Here is a 6,508-nt window from a genome sequence, read left to right on the forward strand (position 1 = left end):
AGGCGCCCGTCCTCCTCGCACTACCACCCGGTCCACGTCTCCCACAGTACACAATGGCCCCAGAGGAAGGCCCTCTCGCCACACGTCCCAAATGGAAAAGGATTCGGAGACAAATGAGGGGACTGGATTCACCCGAGAACGAAAGTCGTAAAGGAAATGGAAGAAAAGATGCAAAGCACTAGGGAATTAACCAATAAGGAGTGGGCGGGTGGGCGTGAGCTTTGGGAAACGGAGCCAAAGCGGACTCTGACTAAAAGGCGGGACTTCCTGCTTCGCTCACCTTCCTAGTCTTTTGTTTCATAGCAACAGAGTAGTGGCTGAGAGGGTGTTGCTTCTTTACTCTGGGCGGATACGAGGCTGAAGAATTCATCTCCTTAGGGCTGCCAAACTTCTACCCAGGACAGCAGCCAAACGGGTCTAAAGCATGGCTTCTTGTGGACTAGCAAAAAACAGCACACAGTCATTCAGCTTCTAAAATGAAGTATAAGCCTTTCACAGAATAGACTAGGGTTAACACCTGATTGCCAACCAAAGCTTCCTTAATTTCTGAACGTGTTTCCCATTTGCTTTTAGTTCTGGAGGAATTGCTGATCAAACATCAGGTTGATGAAAAAGTAAACAATTGACAACGCAGGCCAAATTGTCTGCACTAATCATGCCAGGGCAGTAGAAGAACCAGACTACAGGAACTGCTAATGTATACACTGCACCTTTTTATTTACTGCAAGTTGCTGTGTAAATGACTGAAGAGGAAACGGCTTTTGTATTTTGTCTGAGTCACCTTTACTCTGTGTCTGCCATTCTCTCCCAGCATTTGTAATCTTTCTGTGGCTCCACCCCCAATGTCTTTAGAAAAGCCCATATCTGACCAGTCTTACAAAGAAAAAGCTACTGTTCTGGGGCCCTTCTTTCAACAAGATCATAGATTAAATAAATGTCTTCTATTAGCTCCAGCCCCACCACAGGTGCTACTAATAATTGCTCTAGATTGTTATGCTTCAGAATTTTTTTCCACCTCAGTGGCAGTGTGGAATAAACTTTACACCTTCGGTTTCTCAGATGTTGTAATATTTTGTTAATTTTAAAAAATATTTCTCTAAACCAGTGAACCTGATAAGATGTTTCTCAGTGGTTCTAACCACTTTCTAGTTAAATAACCGTTTTAGTGATAATGACTGTCAAGGATCCTGACTTCTTGTTAACATTCTTTACAGCCCTAAATACAGATGGTTAAAGTTTTCATTTGATTAAAACAGGCAAAACGTTATCTTTGCAGCTGGTCAGGTGATAAAATGTGGTTCAGGAAGTAATTTTGTTTCTTTGCCATTATTTCTATGCCAATAATTAAAGAGTAGTTCCTTGTTTTCACATTGTGTTTATCTGCAAAAGAACTGGCTTCTCCATATCTCTTCCACCCATGCATATCTCCTTTACTCACAGTGACAGTAGCTAAATTTACTAGAGAGACTCCAAAAGGGAAAAAAAAAAAAACAAACTTGGGTCACGATTTAAATAAATCCCAAAAGAATATATATATAAAAGTTTTTTCAGCACGTAGGAAAAGAGTAGCTTAAGGAAACATTACAACTAAGTATATACATTCTTACTCATATTCTATACTCATATTCATACTCATATACTCTAATTCTATACTCATATTCATATCTAGATAAATGCAAAATAAATAAAATACATGTTATAGCATGTGGCATTCTTTTGGTGTTAGCTTTGCAACTGAAAGAGATGACTTAGTAAGAAAATAGCACTGACTATGGTATCAAGCATATCACATTGATACAAATTACAAATTTTGTGGGATATGGTTTTATGTATATATAGATATATATACAACACATATACACAATGCACACATAATTTATTTTATATGTTATAAATATTACAAATAAATTACAGCTTCATTCTCCACTAGGTATTTTATTAAATCATCTTGAGTCCAAGTTAAGTTCTGGTGTAGTAGGGCTCCCATTTGAACCAGAACTAGGATTCAGGATTTGCTTGTGTCTAATGAACTGGGAAATAGATGGGGAAACAGTGGAAACAGTGTCAGACTTTATTTTTTTGGGCTCCAAAATCACTGTAGATGGTGACTGCAGCCATGAAATTAAAAGACGCTTACTCCTTGGAAGGAAAGTTATGACCAACCTAGATAGCATATTCAAAAGCAGAGACATTACCCTGCCAACAAAAGTCCGTCTAGTGAAGGCTATGGTTTTTCCTGTGGTCATGTATGGATGTAAGAGTTGGACTGTGAAGAAGGCTGAGCGCTGAAGAATTGATGCTTTTGAACTGTGGTGTTGGAGAACACTCTTGAGAGTCCCTTGGACTGCAAGGAGATCCAACCAGTCCATTGTGAAGGAGATCAGTCCTGGGATTTCTTTGGAAGGACTGATGCTAAAGCTGAAACTCCAGTACTTTGGCCACCTCATGTGAAGAGTTGACTCATTGGAGAAGACTCTGATGCTGGGAGGGATTGGGGGCAGGAGGAGAAGGGGACAACAGAGGATGAGATGGCTGGATGGTATCACTGACTCGATGGACGTGAGTCTGAGTGAACTCTGGCTGTTGGTGATGGACAGGGAGGCCTGGCGTGCTGTGATTCATGGGGTCGCAAAGAGTTGGACACAACTGAGTGACTGAACTGAACTGAACTGATGAACTGAGGGAGTGATAGCCCTCCCTGCAAACTATTAACATGAGCAGTTGATGTCTGTGGGAGAATAAAGACCTACTGGGATGAAACTTTACATCCCAGATGCTTCCAATGAAGACAGAAGAGAGAGAATATAATAAAGTACTGCATGCTGAGGGCTATAAATAAAAGCACAAGGAAATGTTTTTATAGGAGACGTTGTGATACTCAGAGCATAAGCTTTAGTACTTCAAGGTGACAGAATTGGCTAGAGAAATACACTGCTCCTTTCTACATGGAACAAGTCGATCTCAAACACGATGCACTTTAAGGTGAATGTGCTATTCTTCAGAAACATGGATATTTGTGACCTAGAGAGAACTTGGGTGTGACACCCTTTATAGGGGAGGAGTGTTCTTCTGGAGGATCCTGGCATGAGGGAGAATGGCGTAACTCCTAACGAAGAGCCTTCCTTCCATGCACCATAACAGCCAAGAAGTGAATTATATAAACAAACTGATTGTAAGTTTATGTGAGACCCTTCCCTCAGGACTCCCAGAAAAAAACTGGGAGATGCTATGGCAGAGGTGCTGAGAAACTATAATGGCAGACATGAACCCTTGTTATTTGAGCATTAATACCTGACATTAATGCTTGTACTCACAGGCTGGTGCCATTTGAGAAAATTCAGCTTAGAATCCTGTCTTTAAACCTGGAGAAAAAAATTAAAAATAAGACACCTATTGGGGAAACCATTTACAGTTTTTTCCATTTGATTCAATTTTTCTTCTTTCTACTTTCTTCAAATTCACAGGTGACCCAGGTGATACTAGACCAGTTGCCTAAATAACAAAGTCTCCCTGTAACTTATTTGATCTATAAATAGCCCCTCAAAAAATATTTGTTGAATGAATTGACTGTTTAAGGTTATTGTATAGAAAGTATAAGGTTTCCTATTTCTGTGTAATGGAGAGTCCACTTTATTCACAATTTCAAACAAGATGTTACTTTTCCTACCGGGTAGATTTACAGTGCCCCTCCAACTCAAAATCATAATGACACAACACAAAACATTAATCCCCCAGGTATACAGATTCACAGGTTAGAGATAGATAAGCGGATTACTACCTAGTCATATTTTGGTTTACAAGTCCTACCTTGTTATGGAGAAGGAAATGGCAACCCACTCCAATATTCTTGCCTGGAGAGTCTCATGGACTGTAGCCTGCCAGGCTCCTCTGTCCATGGAATCGCAAGAGTCAGACACGACTTAGCGACTAAACCACCACTGCCACCTTGTTAAGGGGAATAGATTTCCATCGTTCCTTAATAGCACATACAGTAGCTAGCAGTGAGGGATGCTCATCTATGAACTTATCAGGTATTACCTAAGTCTGAATACTAGTTTGGGATCAACTGAAATTCTTGTTTAGCAACAAAAGCAACAATAAATAACAATGCTGTAAACAAGAGGAATCTTATTTCTTTCACACCTAGAAAATGTCTGAAGCTAGGAAGTACAGGTAAGGATAATGGATCCACAATTTTTTCAAGGACCCAAGTTCCTGTCTTTCCTCTGTATCATCCCAACACCTTGTTTCTCACCCTCCGATCACCTTATGTTCCAAAGTGGCCACTGGTGCTCTAGCTATCACCACTTATTTTCAGGTTAAAAGCTAAGAAGAAAGGTAGAAGGGTATATCAAACTCCTCCCTGAATCAATTTCCCTTAAGTAATTTTAAGAGAACTCCCACAAATATTTCTCTTTAATAGCTTAAGTCCAGAATTCAGTCTCATGGCCAAATTCAGTTGCTAAAATGTCTGGAAAGCAATGTATTTTTTATTATAGAAAACAATATAACCAGCTAAAACACTGAGTTTTGTTTCTAAAGAGAAAGAAGTGAATAAATGTTTAGCAGAACACCAACAAATACTATTACAAAGGTCTTGTTCAAGAAATAAACTTACGATTATTAGATCAGTTCTTAAAACAACTTGAGATCGCAGGTGGCACGAGATAATAAAAATCTGAAATACCAGAATAACATATATATGTTTTATATAGTATGCTTATATACATATAAACATACAGGGTGTTCATTGGAAGGACTGATGCTAAAGCTGAAACTCAAATACTTTGGCCACCTCATGAGAAGAGTTGACTCATAAGACCCTGATGCTGGGAGGGACTGGGGGCAGGAGGAGAAGGGGACGACAGAGGATGAGATGGCTGGATGGCATCACCAACTCGACGGACATGAGTTTGGGTAACTCCGGGAGTTGGTGATGGACAGGGAGGCCTGGTGTGCTGTGATTAATGGGGTTGCAAAGAGTCGGACACAACTGAGTGACTGAACTGAACTGATATTTGTTGATATATGAGATGTATATGAGACATTTAAATATACAGGGTACATATGATATAAGCATATGTGTGATGAATAAACCTACTGCTTTGTCTCAGTCTGTATTCTTTTGTACCCCAATTGCATTCTTTTTATTTCACAGTACATTTTCCAATAATGCCTTGATTCAGAGAAACATGGATAATTTTCTTTTCCCTCAAGAGTTTGTGTAAATAATGTGAAATGTGATAGAATGTGTCACAATAATTTATCTACAGTCCTTACACCTTTTGATTTATACCACAGATACAACAATTGAATTATTTTTTAAATTAAACAAAATGTAAACTCAGAATTTCAAGGCTGAAGGGGATCGCAGTGCTGATCACATTGCTAAGTTTGGCAAATCTGGAAACTGGCAAACTTATTCAAAGTGATTGGACCCTAAAAAACATAGACAATAAACTCAAATTCACAGGAGATTAATGTGTAGTATAAAAAACAATTGTGTGGGAAATATAACTGCTAATCAGACCAGTATTAATACGTACCGGTTATATATTCCTTTTTCTTCTCAAAAAAGCCAAATAAAGACTACTGATTCTCAAAATGAATGTATAAATCGAATAAATTATCTGCAGGAGTAAATCTAATAATGTCAATAAAGGTCTAACATATTCTAACCCTACAGAAAGTCTTCTCTACTGGTTTCAAAATTTCCTATTCTCAGTGTACAATAATTATCCTTTTCTAATTTAAATCTCTTGTTTCAGGACACAAGATCTATTAGGCATCCATCTTTATCTTATCAGCTATAACTTCTAACTGCTCACTGACTCATTTATTCAATAAATATTTTTTGAGCATCTGATGTATGCTAGACCCCACGGAATACAAAGATGATCAAGTACCAGTCATTGTTTCAGGAAAAAAATCAGGTGTATAAAAGATTATTATAAAATCAAGCAATAAAATAACAGTAATTTCTTCAGGCAGAGATCATCACAAGAAACTGAGTAAAGCCACTTAAGCCAGCTTGGAAAAAAGTGATCACAAAGTCAAGACTTGCAAAGTAAATAGGATTAAAGTTAAACACAAAAGGGTATTCTAGTCAGAGACCTCATGAGCAAGGACAAAAAAGAAAGAAAATAAGCACATTATATACAGGAATAAGTGGGACCATTTTGTGGGAAGCAGAGAAAGGTAAATAAAAGGCAAAAATGTGTCAAGTGATAAGTAAATTAAAATAAGGCCTCAGGTACCCAGTTGAAGTACTTGGGTTTGATCCTTTTTTTGATGGGAAGTCATTAAGTGTTTTAGACCAGGGGAGAGTGTATTGCATTAGAAAAGCAAAGGAAATGGCACTTTAACATTTATATTTCTGAATGTTCACACAGATGGTCAGATTGATAATGGATTGCAGAAGGATGAGACTGAGGCAGGGAGCTGGTCAGGACACAGGCAATAAGTAATGATGATGACCTAAAATGAGACAGTGGAACTGGAGATGAAA

At 38.4% G+C, this 6,508-nt stretch overlaps 1 protein-coding gene across 1 annotated transcript in view; it reads right to left on the reverse strand.

The window, feature by feature from the left end:
• Nucleotides 1–474, reverse strand: part of CBLB (Cbl proto-oncogene B, E3 ubiquitin protein ligase) — a 230,380-nt gene extending 229,906 nt beyond the window's left edge. Inside the window, exon 1 of the mRNA XM_010838541.1 lies at nt 281–474. The gene's annotated coding sequence lies outside the window, so the exon portion shown is untranslated. The remainder of the gene's footprint in view (nt 1–280) is intronic.
• Between the last annotated feature and the right edge of the window lie 6,034 nt (nt 475–6,508).

Source organism: Bison bison, unplaced genomic scaffold (assembly GCF_000754665.1).
Source record: "Bison bison bison isolate TAMUID 2011002044 unplaced genomic scaffold, Bison_UMD1.0 scf7180017864098, whole genome shotgun sequence".
NCBI lineage: Eukaryota > Metazoa > Chordata > Mammalia > Artiodactyla > Bovidae > Bison > Bison bison.